Here is a 16,801-nt window from a genome sequence, read left to right as displayed (position 1 = left end):
GTAAATTAGAAGAAAGTATTAAAGTTGGGACATACTACATATTGATATATCGTATCTCAAGAGATATGCTTTATCATTAAAGTTATAATTGTATATCTCTCTCTCTCTTGTTTTGAATTGTCACATTTAAATTTTACAATATTTTTGTACTATTTTCTCACCAACAGTTGTGATTTATATGTAATTACGTAATGAAAAATGTAGTTATGCAAGATCTTGTTAGATATGTTTCAAAACTATCAAAATATCGCTTTTCAATACATAGATCTTTTAAGAAAATAGAAGATACTGGTGGTATAAGATTGTGGAACTACAATAATTATGTTATTAAAAACAGTTTGCTTTTTTTTTTTTTTTTTTTTTTTTTTTTGAGTCTATACTCTCAAATCCTCAATGGTAGCATGTAAACATACACTTTCCATTAAACAATTTAAAAAAATAAAATAAAAAATCAATTATAGAGATGGAAACTAATTATCCTACATTGAAAAAGATCAAAGATGATAGTGGAAGATGACTAAGGTTTTGTTCTTTTTAGCTGAATTTTTCTATTTTGCTCTATTTTCTAATATTTGTTTTGTTCTGATGGCACTTACTCTACCTATCAACAAGTGATATGCTCTCCTTCGTATTAAACTGTAATCAATAATAAATACAAAGTAATTATTAAATTAGTAATCAGTAATTAATTAATACAAAGTAATACACTAACTTTTAAATGTGAATGGCCGTACAATGTTAGTGTTATATGGGTCACTATATATTACAGTTGTAGGGGTTATTTATTTAGTATTTTAGTAATATAGGCCTATAGGGGTTACACTATTATAGTTATAAGGGTTACTTATTTAGTAATATAGGGGTTATTCGGTTAGTGTTATAGGGGTTACGTACATTGTTATGTGAGGGTTACTCAATAATTGGTTACACTGCCACTAAATAGTGGTTATTTATCTATTAGTGATATAGGAATTACTCCGTTTTTTAACAAGCGATCACATGATGTGACCAGCTGCATATAAAATGTGTTATTAATTATAATACTTTTTAAATAATTAATAGTCTTATTTTCGAAAAAAAAATATTAATCTTAATTTAAAATTAATTGGCGTGGGATAATATACAGTACTATGCTTGCTATTCTCTTACACCATGTGTTTAAATGTCTAATTACTTTATTTTTTAGCTAGCTTGTCTTGCTGGATTTATGTATAAACCGACCAAATTGTTTGTATATATTATGACGTTGATCGAGTTTTTTCTATAATTTGTTCATATGTAAGCTGTTCTACATGCAAGGTCTTTTCATTCATTCAAATACTATATATTAATATATTATAAAGGATTTGACTGATTATATAACATGGATTCAGCTGGCGTATTGTTACATGATATATGACTATGTAATACGTAGTATGTATGCAAGTCAACTCTTGCCAAGTCCTTATAAGTTATTTTTGTTTGACGGTAAATATTGGCAAATTCAGTTTTTTATGTGCTTAATCAGTAAAAATCAATAATTTTAAAATACAAATATAATTGATAATTAGTTAAAAAAATTATTTAGGAAAAATAATTTTAGTTTTTCAGTTAAATTAATACTACATATGAGTTTAGTTAAAAATAATTTTAATTTAGCAAAAATAATTTCAATTCATCGGCAAAAATAAGGAAAAGAAAATTGGACCTTAATTAAAAAATATCTCCATGTAAGGCCCCGTTCATTTCACCTTATTTTTGATGAATTGAAATTAATTTTACTGAACTGAAATTATTTTTGCTAAACTTAAATTATTTTTACTGAACTAAAATTATTTTTACTAAACTGAAATTAATTTTGCTGAACTGAAATTATTTTTACCGATTCTCTATTATATTTCTTCTTTAGAGTTACTGATTTTTGCTGAATTGAAATTATTTTTACTTAACTGAACTTATTTTTACTGAATTGAAATTATTTTTACTGAACTGAAATTATTTTTACTGAACTGAAATTATTTTTACTGAATATTTATTTTTTAAGGTGAACTGAACAGGGCCTAAGTATTTATCCTCGTAAGTATAAACAAAGATTGAAAGAATTGCCTAGTTTAAATTTTGTTAATTCAATATTCTTAATACTATCTATTTTTTTGGTGATTAGAGAGCCACGAGAGTGGGAGTGAGAATCGATCCATCTCTTGATAGCGGGAGGAAAATTCTAACCACTTGAGCAGTTCTTCACTCTCCTTAATATCTAATTGTTAGATTGTGTGAATTCTTAAAATACATAAGGATACAAATCATACAATTGTAAGAAACCTTTTGATTTAATTTGTACTTCTTTTATCAGTAAATTTGCAATAAATGCGGAAAACCTTATGTGACGAAAGGGTAGATGGAGAAATTGTCTCTTTTCACAACCAACGATATGCATTAACAAACAATATGCATCATCACTTTCAATTAAGCAAGGTGTTCTAACGTTATACCATGCACATGATGATAAAGAAAGAAACTCGAAAAAATTGTTGAAGTGGTCCTTTCACAAGAAAAAAGAAAGGATAACTGGAAAAGCTATTGTAATAATGTGATTTTGATGTGTCAATTACTCAGTACATTTTTTTTATTTACGTAGTACTATAATTTTTTCATGGTCAATAATGTAAGGCGTATTCAGTAATTATTGTTTTGCTTTACAAATTATGCCTAATTTAACAATTAATGTTCAGGAAAACAAATAAGTCCAAAAAATAATAATTATGTGTATTAATATGAGTAACAGAGAAAGGCATAATAATTGCTGTAATAATAAGAATTGAAATTTGAAAGGGAACTATTATGTCGTACAGAATTTAGGCATGCATGTTTAACAAACAAACTTTCTTGCTTCAATTACATTTGCTCATACAATAATTCAGATATTTTGGCTTTTTCTTTTGCTGATATTGACTGTACACAATCCATCATTTTATGTCGAATACTTTTATTTTGTAAAGAGTGTATGTGTGATAGAAGAGTAGTAATACATGTACACATAGATTTTATGTGGAAAGTATAAAGACAAGCACAATACAATGATCAACGTACGTCTGTACCTCTCACGGTTTTTTTGGTCTGGTATTTACAGGTCAGATACTTTAAGAGTGAGGGGAAGGGTAAGGGATCCCCACTCTCAAAGTGTCTCTAGTGAGGATTAAACCCCCAATTTCAAGGTTGGAAGGTGACAATCTTACCACTAGACTAAGCTTAGCTTGGTGAAATTTACCTATTAGTATCACCTAAAAGAGTAATTGAAAAATAAGCTTTTTCTTGCATGGATAAGTATTCCTTTACTTGCAACTAAAGTCACACTTGTGTAAATGCATTGTCATTGCTTACAATAGCTTTCAAATTATTTTTTGCTGCCTTAGAATGATGTGATCAGGAACTATAAATAATAAATCTCAAAATCTTTGGGACAAAGAGAAGTATCATCCAAAAATCTAATCCCATGTGAATTTAATTAATAAAAACGGCGTTTTAGATTTCTTTTTTCATAAGAAAACAAGACTTTTTTTAGGTTCTGATTCTTTATCATCTACTTCGTCTTCCAACTTTTTTTAGGAAGGCTTAAGCACATGTTTCATTTAGAGCTGCATGATTAATTCTCAAGCAAATTCAGAAAGGAATTTAGCTATTATCTGATTTACAAATTGTTGTATGAAGTAATTTGAGAGAAAACTAATTCAAAAATCAACTGTAAAATATATAATAACTGCATCTGATTCATTCCAAAAAGCTATCTAATTCATACATAATTCAAAATTCGCAATATAATCATGTCTGTTAATTTTATTAGTTGTGTTTGCCGATTTGCTAATAGATATCACTCCATATTTGATGATTGAAGCTTCATTGAATGTAAACTGATGCTATTATTATTAAAAACTTCTGAGAGGGAGAGGTACTAGTACAAGCATACAAGATAGAATTGTCAAGAATATTTACGCCAAATACAAAGCCTCATTGCATACCCACCATTTTATTCTGCAAAATTAGTTTACTCTGATAAACAAATACAACATACAAGGTCTCACCTATGTAGGTATACTTCTGACTTACCTAAAGACACGGTGAGAGCTACAACATTGCAGCTGCTTCCTTGTCCAAAAACCACTTCAGCTCTCCTTCAGGAGACACCATTTGAACAGGCAGCATGTCAGAGCTCTGGTCTCCACTCAGTGCAGTCTTCACAACTGCTGCTTTTCCACTTCCGCAAACTACAAGGGCAATGTTGGCCGAGGAATTGATTACAGGGATGGTGAAAGTGATTCTCTCTGGTGGTGGTTTCGGGGAGTCATTGATAGAGGTTACCCATCTTTGACTCTCCTTGAGAAGAGGGTGACCCGGGAACAAAGAAGCAACATGTCCATCAGGACCCATACCGAGGAGCATGACATCAAATTTCGGAAAACCACTTGTTGGTGATGTTGCTAATATGTTTGTCTTTACCAGTTGTTTGAGGCCAGCTTCATAATCATCAGCTGCGCCTTCAGCTGAGAGTGAGTCATTAATAGCATAGACATTACCAGGGGGGATAGGAACCTGGGAAAATAGAAGGCAATGAGCAGCAAAGCACAAGGAAAGAAAATACAAGTTTATCAATTACAGCTAAACCCTGTTCCTGTTCTGTATATGTTCCTGATACTTCAGCATGACTAGCAAAATACTAGAAGTAAATTTAAACCATCAGTAATTAAAATGATTATAGTTTTATGCCAAATCCACTGCAAAAAGTATAAGAATTCCTCTGCCTCTCATCCAACAAAGAATTGTATCTATCCCTAAGAAAACTTACTGCTATATTGACTATATACTTACATTTCTTACAAGTTCCTACCCATATATATATAGAAAATGTATAGTAATCAGTTTTACAAACTTCATATATGTTTCATTTTTTTTTTGGGTTCATAAATCTTCCTCTGCTCTGCCCCTGGACCAACAAATTGGTAGGCTGTGTGTGTGCATGGGTGTGGCTATTGTTTAAAGATTATGTTCATAGATAACACAAAAATGAGAGAATTAGTGACTGGGTGAGACAACAGTGAGTGCACGCAGTGTGTACATGACTTGTAATTGTTATACGAAAGTTATTGGCTAGTCTTGTGAATGGCTCGGAGAGGTTTTAAGCTTCTCTTCAAGCTTTGAAAGGAGTTGATTCAGTTTCATCTCTAATGCTTGATTAACTGTAATACTTTTGCGGACTTTATCATACCTAATTCTCATGCAAGATACATTTACGTTCAAAGATAACAAGGAAGCTACACACAAGGCCAAGCTATCATCTATCTGAATTTGCTTAAGATGCTGAAATTTTCCCTCAAACACAATAATGGATTAAAAAAGATCAAAATCAGCAAATGAGCAACTGAACATAAATCTAATTAATATAATAAAATTTGCTAAAGACACAAAGAATTCAAAGTACGGGCTGACAATAGAGCCAACAAATTATAAGCACCAAGTCAACAATACTTATCAACAATATGCAGTCATCTACCTGAGGAAAATAGTAAGTTTGCAATTCCCTTCACTAATAGGTACTGCGAGTCTACGAGTGTTATCATATTTAACTGCATCACATGTATTTTACAGAAACTTTCAAATCAATATTCCAAATCTGTAACGGTTTATAAGCACTAACCTTGCAAGCCTTGGTTTGTTGGCCAAGGCTATGGAGAAAAAAAAATATCTTTTAATTTATTCTGATGGTAGCAATAAAAAAACTCCAGCATTCTCTAACTTAATTGTTGCACTTTCATTAGTGGAATAAGTACAAGCTGCAACCCATTTATATTATCTTCTCTAATTATAGATCTTTCATTAATATAATTAGTTTAAGGCAAGCCAAATCCAAGCCTTTGTGTAAGTTCTTCTCTCTCTTCTTCTGGCACAAGAGAATTTGCTAGTGTTAGACAATCTTTCATCCTGTCTGAGTTAAAGCACACTGGTTATAATTTGGCATTGACCACAAAAAGCTATTCATTCATCATACTATAGAGTTTTTAAAAAGCTCCTTTCTAGTTTACGCTACATCTAAGGATTAATGTTGAACAAGCATAATACTTCTAACAATCTAACTTATCTAAGCCAATATCTTTGAGTTGTCAATTGAGCAGACTTCATCCAAGGTATATTAATGAGGACAACTCCCACCGATATACAGTTTGCCTAAAACCCCATAAGAATTTAAGGATAATTTAGTCGATTTCTGTTTTGCAGTTCTACAATATAGTATGCGACCAAGAATTGTAAGGTCTCTAGAGAAAAACAATAATGAAATGAAGCACTCTGTATTATAAATAAGTCAATAGCCAATAAGGACACAACAAACCTACAATTGACTGTTCTTCAGAATAACCCTTCCAAAAAAAAGTGACAGTATGGTTGCTTGACAGCTTCTAAAAGAAATCTCAAAGGAAATCTCTACCTACAAGAGCAATGGATCTCGATTTTGGCTATGACTGAAAACTAATTGCGGTATTCTTGTATTATATTTAACTTCGACTTTAAAAATCTACTACAACGTGGAGTTTTTTAAAGCAACAAGAGACGTCATATTACTCTTATAGCAGTCGAATTCTCAACATTCTTCCTAGCTGAATTCGGTTATGTTATCAGTCAGTGAAAAAAAGGGTGCTATGACACAATGTAAACCTCAAAACTTAACTTAGCTTCAGACCAATTGATAAATTTATTACTGTAAATAAGCAAGTGCATTGCATAGAAAATCATGCTTTATCATTCTACAACATCAACCCGAACCCGACTTCTCTTTTCTATAACCCTACAACAAAATCCTTAGCCACAGCAAAGGATTATACCTGATTCATTCTAATCACAGGTTTCACAGCAATAACACTAGGAAAACAGCACATAAAACTTCCAAATACAACAAGACCAAATATCTCATTATCAAAAGTATAAACACATTATAAATTAATAATACAATCATAGCAAATATAATTCAAATAAATAACAAAAAAACATACCTTAGACAAGAAACCATCATAGGCAAGCTTGTAGTTACTATCAGGATGATTCTTTGGAACAACCCTCTCATCAACCCAAAACACATGCCATTTCGTCCAATCAATTGAATCCGAGTATGGAGGTTCTGCCAATTTCCTAATTTTCAACAATAATAATACCCATTAAATTGAACATTGAAAAAATTAAATCTTTTTTTTATAAGAAAGTCAAAATTACCTGAGAGATTTGATGAGAGAACCCCCAGAAACAACAACAGTGAAAGCGCCCCTTTCATTGACAAAATGATCTGATAAATTGGCAGTAAGCTTTGCTAATTCAAAGGCAACTTGTTCTTCAGAATCGAAAATATCGACATTGGAATAACCCTTTTCAGATTTCGCCATTAAAGCTGATTTTGGTGTGAAATTTAAGGAGCTTTTTGAGATTGAAATTGCTGGGAATTTGAGAGGAAAGTTTGAAGCTTTTACAGGGAAAGAAATTAGTGGGGTTTTTAGGGGAGATTGATTGATTTGTGAGAATCTAATGGGGGTTGTTTGCGTTGTTGTTGAGTGGGAGAGTGTGTGAAATGAAGATGCCATTTGTTGTTAATGAGCGGATTGAAGGTTTGAATAGACAAGTAGCTGATTTGGTAAACAGCGGATTGCATCACTTGAACCGCTGGAAAGATGAGCGTTTTTCGAAGGCATGATTTTGGATACTCGCATCAATCAATCAATCATCAATCAATTACATACTACTAAAAGCGAATCTAATAGGACACTTGTCAATGCGTTATTAAAAAAATTTCCGCCAAAATTACTTTCTAAAAAAAATATTATTACATTAAAAAAAAGATTGCATTTAGATTATGACTTTTATTTTATATAAAATCTAAAGTAAACTTCCTAAAATATGGACTTGTACATTATAACTATTACATATTTAAATATTTTCTCTCTCATGTTTTTATTGTTTTAATACGAACTGTATTTCATTTTTAATACAAACTGTATTTCATACGGTTTAATACTGATCAATCGATTAGTTTTTTAATATCTAATTATATTTTCATTATAATTAGTCAATATCCGTGCATTGTATGAGGTTTCACCTAGTTACACATATACGAATATACCCGCAAATTAAAAAACTACGGTATAAAATTACAAATACAATTGCACCTCTACGTTCAATAATGGCAACATAAGCAAAGTATGGTATAGTGGTAAGGTTTGTCATCTCACAATTAAAAGATTGGCATTTCTTTTTAGTTGTAATTTATTTGAACTTAACAAACCCTTAAAATACACCCGTTTTTTGGTTATCTCGATTTTTCAATATCAATTCGATCCAATACAAAAATCCAAATTATTTAATTTGAATTGGATTGAATTTCGATTTTACTCGGTAGACACTCCTAAACCTAAAAAATTCCATCTGCTTATGAAGTAAGTTTAAAGATAATTTTCCCTTCAAAACAAAAAAAAAAAAAAAAGAAAAAAAAGAAGTTTAAAAAGAATTTAGACTTGTATGAATAGGGAAGGAGCCAAGGGGGTAAAACTAAGCAGTACGTTATAAATGGTAACATGAGATTTGGTCAATTGATAAATAGGCTTATGAAGTACAAATGTAAAGAAAAAAAGTACAAACTTTGTGAAAAAAATATTAAAATCATAATAAAACGGAGATAGTATGTACCATTACATGCTATCAAGTATAAATGTTCAAGTCATGTACTAAAACATGCTTAAATATTCATCATCGACGCAGCTTCCTTATCTAAAAACCACTTCAATTCTCCTTTAGGTGAAACCAATTTAGCTGGTAACATTGCTGAACTTTGATGTCTATCAAACACTTCATACTCAATTTTGGCCTTTTTCTTACCAGTAACCACGGAAACAACATTTCAAGCACTGTTAATCACCGGAAATGTCATGGTAATTCTTTGTGGTAGTGGTTTGGGGGAGTCCATAATGTAGTAACACACTTTGTGTTCTCTTTTAGTTGAGGATGGTTTGGAGAAAGAGAAGCAATATGTCCATCATAACCTAACCCTAATAGAATGTGGTCGAATTTTGGGGAACCTGTATCATTTGATGTTACAATAACATGGCTCTTCATTAGTTGTTTGAGACGTGATTCATATTCAACTGAAGCTGCCTCCGGTGAAAGTTCGTCATTGATAGAAATTATATGATCATTAGGGATTGGTACCTGAGAGAGTTCAAAGATATAGTCTATGAAAAATACAAGTTGTAAAATAAAATGAAGGACAACATAAATATATAATTCATGTTATTATACCTTAGAAAGAAATTCATCGTATGCAAGCTTGTAGTTACTTTGCGAGCTATCCTTGGGAACAACCCTTTCATCAACCCAAAATACATACCATTTTGACCAATCTACGCACCGAAGATGATGGCTCCATCATATTCCTTCAATTTTGGTGTTTAACAAATCAAATTGAATAATAATATATGGTCAGATATATATAAGATATATTCTTCCGTTCTTTTATTATTGCAAGAATTGATCATTTTTAACTTTATTTATTCAATGTCTTTTGATCAACTAGTGTGATTTTTAAAATGTATCACAAGCTTTTCAATAATATTCATATCATCATAATTTAGTTACCTCATAGTTTTGGCATAAGAATCTCCAGATAAAACGATAGTAAAAACACCTCTCTCTTTTATAAATTTCTTTGACAAATCATCAATGTACTTGCTTAATGATGTAGCCATCTCATCTTGAGAGTCAAATATGTTAACATCAGCTGCACCCTTATGAACTTCAATTTTTTCCATTGAAGCTCTTTTCATGCTGAAAGTAACGCACAAATAAGTAAAAATAAATCATTGATAATTGAAGGTTTTCTAATTGATCATTTGTTCACATTGCTAACTTGAACTTTGTATTGTACAAAATCATATTTTTGCGTTGAAGGTTAGTATATCGAGATTGATCATAAGTTAATCAAACATACCTCGTATAAACAAAATTAACTTAAATATCAAGCATCTAAAATAAAAATAAAAGTAAGAGTAATACGTACCTTAAAAATATCATAAACAAGCTTATAATTGTAGTCTTATTAATTCTTGTAATAAAGGACCATTTGATCGAGGCAAAAGTTTGGGAAGCCTTTATTTTTTTTTTTTAAAAAAAAAAAAGAAAAATTAAAATCAATCCACTAAGATGGAAGAAATTGTGAATTATGGGCTTAAGATATCTCACATATATAACCTTTTTCTTAGCAAAGAACAGCCCTTGTATTGAGGCCATCAAGTCAGTGAATGCTAAAGTTGGATTTTTTATTTTATTTTTTTTTATTAAAATTTGGTAGAATAACTTTAGGTTTTTGATTCATCTATTATTTGCATGTATGTTCGATCTTGTGGTCGATAGATGGCAATTGTTTAGGCTCAACATTTTGATATTTGTTTTCATGAATAGATATATATATATATGATAGGTAAATTCAAGTGGACGCATTCTCAAGTAGTTGCGGTTGTGTTATGGTATTTTGGATTTTTTCTTAATATATATTACATATACACAAATAAATTCAAACAATTTGTTTGCCTAATTTTGGGCATATTAAATATTTACGTAAGTGTGGAACATGTAGTACGTTTCTCTTGATCACTTGATGTAGATAAATATGGGTGATAATTATCATAAAGGAGTACAAACCAAGTATGACTACACATTTAACATCCATGTTAGCTACCCTACCCAATAATAACAATGTATGGTATGAGAAACCAAGTATGACTACTCATTTAATCCACGTCGCGCTGTCCCGGTAGCCAGAGGAGCCTATTAGACGTATTGAGGCTTGTGAGCAAAATAGGATTGACCTACTAGATGGTGGATCCTTTATTGCAGTTGCACTTGATATAGTATAGCATGGATGCATGCATAATGCATTGATATTTTCTATATTTCACAATATTTGGGATAATGTAAGCTTGAATGTCATACAGTGGATATATATAATGGCACGTCGGAACTTCTAGTGTTGAACCAAAAACATGGAAAATTAAACTTCCTTAAGGTTTGTGGGAATATATGGCTAAAATTAATTAACCATATTACATATTTATCTAATTTGACAATAGATAAATAAAGTGAATGTAAACGAGATGTTGTAGGAGAGAAATGTGGGTATGATGGCAAAATGAAAGGAGAGTATTTTTGCAAACAACATGCTACGTTATTTGTTTAGATAAAATAGTTTCAGCCATTCGTTGTTTAGCATTAAGTTATTATATAATGCATAGGTTGTAAGTTGAAAATTAATTCAATCATTTCTATTCACATCAAAGTTTATTAGAATTAAGAAAGTTTATTTTTTCTTATATTTATTATTACCTTCATAGTGGTTATTTGTTTATCCCAAAATATTATTTATCTTTGTGAGGTATTGGTTTCATATTATCTAGTAGAAGCCACATTTCTGTTGCAAGAGCTCTAACAATTGGTACTAGAGCCGACGTCAAAATCTTAAGTGGTAAATTTTTTTTTGATTTTGAAATTAATTATAATGGCATCTACTAGTGGAACGGTTAAAGTTGGGAAATATGAAATCGAAAAATTCAATGGTAAAAATGATTTTTCCTATTGGAGGATGCAAATGAAAAATTTGCTTGTATCACAAAAGTTGCATAAGGCATTAGCAGGAAAAGAACAAAAACCCGGGGATATGAAGGATGAGGATTGGGAAGAGTTAGATCTTGAAGCACGAGCGGCTATAATCTTATGCCTTGAGAGGGACGTTGCATTCTTGGTAAATGAAGAAGCAACAGCCGCTGGAGTGTGGACAAAGTTAGAGACTAATTTTATGACAAAAACTCTAACAAATAGGATCTACTTAAAATCCAAATTGTATACATGCAAGATGGATGAAGGCACCTCAATCCGGGAGTATATTAATAAGTTTGATAGGATTATATCAGACTTGAAGGATATTGACGTGAAGGTAGATGAGGAAGACCAAGCACTCATGTTATTGCTTTCATTACCGAAATCCTATGAAAATCTGGTTCAAACATTGATACTTGTGGGTGATACTCTAACCATGGATGAAACTAGAACATCGCTTTTAGCGGATGACCTTCGAAAGGTTGCTACAAGCGGAATGATGTCTGGTAATGGAAGAGAACACAACGAACAAGCTCAGGGATTGTTTGCAAACAAAGGTTGGACTAATGAAAGAGGGCGAGGCAAGGGATGAAAGTTTAGATCAAAATCTAGACCTCTTGCGGAAAGACCATGTTTCAAATGTGGCGAGCTTGGTCATTTTAAAGCTAATTGCCCAAAGAGGTTAATATTCAAGAAGAACAACAACGACAACTCTAGAGAAAAACAACATGAAAAACAAGAAGCTAGTTTTGTCTCAAATGACGAGGATGATTATTGTTACTCAGTTTCACAACAATGCAATGAGATATCCGGTAAATGGATGCTTGATTCAGGTGCATCACACCATATGTGCCCAAACAGGAAGTGGCTTACAACTTACCAGAGTTTGGATGGTGGTACTGTTTTGATGGGAAATGATCATGCTTGTAAGACTGTCGGATTAGGTACTATCCGAGTCAAGATGCATAATGGAACAATAATAACCTTAAAGGATGTGAGACATATTCCAAATTTACGAAAGAACCTTATTTCTCTTGGTTTATTAGAGAAAAATGGTTGCAAAAATAGTCTTGGAGAATGGAGTTTTAAAAGTTGTTCGTGGTTCCTTGGTAGTGATGAAGGGAATTCGTCATGGTAATCTTTATCCTCTTTTGGGGACAACTGTTACAGGTAATTTAGCAGTTGGAATTGGTGGAAGTAAAGACCAAACAGAATGCACGAGGATATGGCACATGCGCCTTGGGCATATGTTGGAAAAGGGTCTATCATTGCTTAGTGGACAAGGTTTGTTGAAGAACATGAAGAAGCCATAAATAGAATTTTGTGAGCATTGTGTGTATGAAAAAGCACACAGGGTGAAGTTCTCTACCAGCAAGCACAAGAGCAGAGGATTGTTAGACTATGTGCATACAGATGTTTGGGGTCCGGCTAAAGTTTCTTCCAAAGGTGGTTCCAGGTATTTTGTTACATTTGTTGATGATCATTCTAGATATGCTTGGATTTATTTCTTAAGCATAAGAATGAGGTATTCGACATTTTCAAGCGATGGAGAGAAATCGTTGAGAACAGAACAGGTCGAAAGCTTAAAACTGTACGGTCTGATAATGGTACCGAATACACAGAAGGAGCTTTCAAGGAGTTTTGTGATCAGGAAGGCATTGTGAGACATTGGGCGGTCAAAGACACACCACAACAGAACGGAGTCGCGGGAAGACTGAATCGTACACTACTTGAGAAGGCAAGGTGTATGCGCTCTAATTCTGGATTAGGCAAAGAATGGTGGGCGGAGTCGGTTACTACAGCTTGTTATATAGTAAATTGATCCCCACATTTTTATTTAGATGGTGACACACCTTATAGGGTGTGGTCAGGGGAACATGCAGATTACACGAGACTAAGAGTCTTTGGGTGCACAACTTATTATCATGTTAAGGATAATAAGCTTGACGAAAGAGCCAAGAAAGCAATCTTTTTGGGGTATCCAAAAGGGGTTCAAGGCTATCATCTTTGGAGTGTAGAAGATTCTAAATTTGTAATTAGCAGAGATGTGACCTTTGATGAAAGATCTATGGTAGCTTTATCGAAAGCTATGATGCCTGAGGATGGTGATGTTGGAATGACCATAAATACTCAAGTGGTGGAAAGAGAATCTAAAAACCAACAAGACTCTAGCCATGTTCAGGTGGAGCATCTTGGTGTTTCTCAAGATGAGGAGGAGGATGATTTGGATCATGAGGAGATTCAGCAGGAAAATGCACATGTACTACAACAACAGCAGCAGGATTCTTTGGCATCCACTAAGCCAAAGAGAAATTATAAATTAGTTCAGAAGTTTGGGCCAGACAAACCTCTGAGGCATTACGGGCAGGTAAACTTGGTAGAATATGCACTCTCGGTGGAGGATGATGAGCCGGTCACCTTCAAACAAGCTATCAAAGACAAGGATAGCGAGAGTTGGTTGGTTGCTATGAAAGAAGAAATGCAATCTCTTCATAAAAACAAGACATGGGAGGTAGTCCCATTACCCGTGGGAAAGAATGCTATTGGTTGTAAGTGGGTGTATAAAAGAAAAGAGGATCCTTCCAAGTTAGATAGAATAAGGTATAAGGCTAGGTTAGTGGCCAAGGGATTTGCACAGAAAGAAGGTGTTGATTACAATGAGATATTTTCTCCAGTGGTAAAGCATACTTCTATTCAGGTTCTATTGAGTCTTGTAGCTCATGGAGATCTTGAGCTGGAACAACTCGATGTGAAGACGGCCTTCTTACACGGTGACTTGGATGAGGAAATCTATATGTATCAACCTGAGGGATTTAAGGTTGAGGGTAAAGAGAATCAGGTATGTCGCTTGAGGAAATCACTTTATGGATTAAAGCAATCTCCTCGACAATGGTACAAACGATTTGATTCTTTTATGTTAAAACAAGGTTTTTCCAGAAGTAATTACGATTGTTGTGTATACATTCGCAAACTTCGCGGAGGTGATTATATTTATCTCCTATTGTATGTAGACGACATGTTTATTGCTTCAAAAGGCAAGGTGGAGATAGATAAGTTAAAAACTCAACTCGGTGAAGAGTTCGAGACTAAAGACTTGGGCGTTGCAAATAAAATACTAGGTTTGGAGATTAAAAGAGAGAGATCAAGCCGAAAATTGTTCTTAAGCCAAAAAGGCTATATTGAGCGGGTTATTGATAGGTTTGGAATGAAAGGTGCTAAGTCAGTGGTGACTCCATTGGCTCCACAATTTAGACTCTCTGGTAAACAATCTTCCACTATAGCTGAAGATAAGGCATACATGGATAATGTACCTTATGCTAGTGCAGTTGGCAGTTTAATGTACGCTATGGTGTGTAGACGTCCAGACATTTCACAAGAAATCAGTGTTGTTAGTAGGTTCATGGCGAACCCAGGTAAAGCACATTGGGAAGCAGTGAAATGGATTTTACGGTACTTGAAAGGTACCACTGACACAAGTTTATGCTTTGGTGGAGATACATATCAAATAAGTGGCTTTGTTGACTCGAATTATGCCGGTGATCTAGATAGAAGACGATCTACTACTGGTTATGTGTTTAAAATACATGGTGCTCTAGTTAGTTGGCGATCAATGTTACAAGCTACGGTGGCTCTATCTACGACAGAAGCCGAGTATATGGCTATGGCAGAAGGAGTTAAGGAAGCATTGTGGTTGCAGGGACTTCTAGATGATTTGGGGTTGAAACAGAATAGTGTGAATCTAAACTGTGATAGCCAAAGTGCTATTCACTTGGCTAAGAACCAGGTTCATCATGCTCGTACCAAACATATAGATGTCAGGTATCATTTTGTACGGGATATCATAGAGGAAGGTAGTATTTCTCTATGAAGGTGCATACAAATGAGAACCCTGCAGACATGTTAACCAAAGTTGTCTCGGGAATCAAGTTCCAACACTGTTTGGAATTGCTAAATATTGTCCCATGTTAGACATTACATGGAGAAATAAATGGAACTACGATTGATTTGATCCCGGTCGAGGGTACGTAGGTAGTCATTGTAAAATGGTGCAACCGGATAAGGATAACGCAATTTGTTCGTCCAAAATTTGAATGTTTTTCAAATTATGAACGAGGTGGAGAATTGTGGGAATATATGGCTAAAATTAATTAACCATATTACATATTTATCTAATTTGACAATATATAAATAAATTGAATGTAAACGAGATGTTGTAGGAGAGAAATGTGGGTATGATGGCAAAATGAAAGGAGAGTATTTTTGCAAACAACATGCTACGTTATTTGTTTAGATAAAATAGTTTCAGCCATTCGTTGTTTATCATTAAGTTATTATATAATGCATAGGTTGTAAGTTGAAAATTAATTCAATCATTTCTATTCACGTCAAAGTTTATTAGAATTAAGAAAGTTTATTTTTTCTTATATTTATTATTACCTTCATAGTGGTTATTTATTTATCCCAAAATATTATTTATCTTTGTGAGGTATTGGTTTCATATTATCAAGTAGAAGCCACATTTCCGCTGCAAGAGCACTAACAAGGTTTTATAGTCCAGCCTTTAAACTAGAGGTGTCAAACCCGAACCGACCCGAAAAAAATTATCCGTTTCGAACTGTAACCGAACCGATTTGATCCGAGAAATTCAAGACCCAAACCCGATCTGTAACCGAACCGAACTCAACCCGAATCCGAACTTGACCCGATCTGAACTTAACCCGGCACCGATTTGATCCGACCTGAACTCAACCCGAATCCGATTTGACCCGCCCTGAACTCAAACCGAACCGATTTGACCCGACCCGAGCTCAACCCGATCCGAAATTGACCCGACAAATAACCGATCAGATCCGATCTGTTTTGACCCGAACTGTTATTAACCCGACCCGATTTTAACTCGATTTGATTTTTACCCGATTCGAATTTAACCCGACCATAATTGATTATTGACCTTTTTAGTCAAGTTCTTATACTATATATTTACTAATTATTAATAAGTTAACTTTTTTACTACAAAGAAATAGTCTAGAGTCTTAAGTTTACTACAAACCCATCAAGTGAGACAATCTAACCAAAAAGTAGGTGGGGTCCATATAAAGAGCTCTCTCTTCCTATCTCTCTCCTTTTTTCTCTCTTTACCATGTGTTTT

General features: G+C 33.3%; 1 pseudogene across 1 annotated transcript; it reads right to left on the bottom strand.

Moving 5' to 3' along the window:
- Positions 1 to 3,876: 3,876 nt before the first annotated feature.
- Positions 3,877 to 9,812, bottom strand: LOC145564286 (putative 6-phosphogluconolactonase 4, chloroplastic; annotated as a pseudogene). Its single transcript, XR_014094788.1, has 5 exons — positions 9,620 to 9,812; positions 9,304 to 9,410; positions 7,234 to 7,637; positions 7,017 to 7,152; positions 3,877 to 4,566 (listed from the first exon to the last, which is right to left on the bottom strand). The product of XR_014094788.1 is annotated as a putative 6-phosphogluconolactonase 4, chloroplastic (transcript).
- Positions 9,813 to 16,801: the final 6,989 nt, after the last annotated feature.

Source organism: Chenopodium album, chromosome 10 (assembly GCF_948465745.1).
Source record: "Chenopodium album chromosome 10, dcCheAlbu1.1, whole genome shotgun sequence".
Classification (NCBI taxonomy): Eukaryota; Viridiplantae; Streptophyta; class Magnoliopsida; order Caryophyllales; family Amaranthaceae; genus Chenopodium; species Chenopodium album.
The sequence above is the reverse complement of the archived record's forward strand: the minus strand, read 5'-3'. Positions and strand labels throughout refer to the sequence as shown.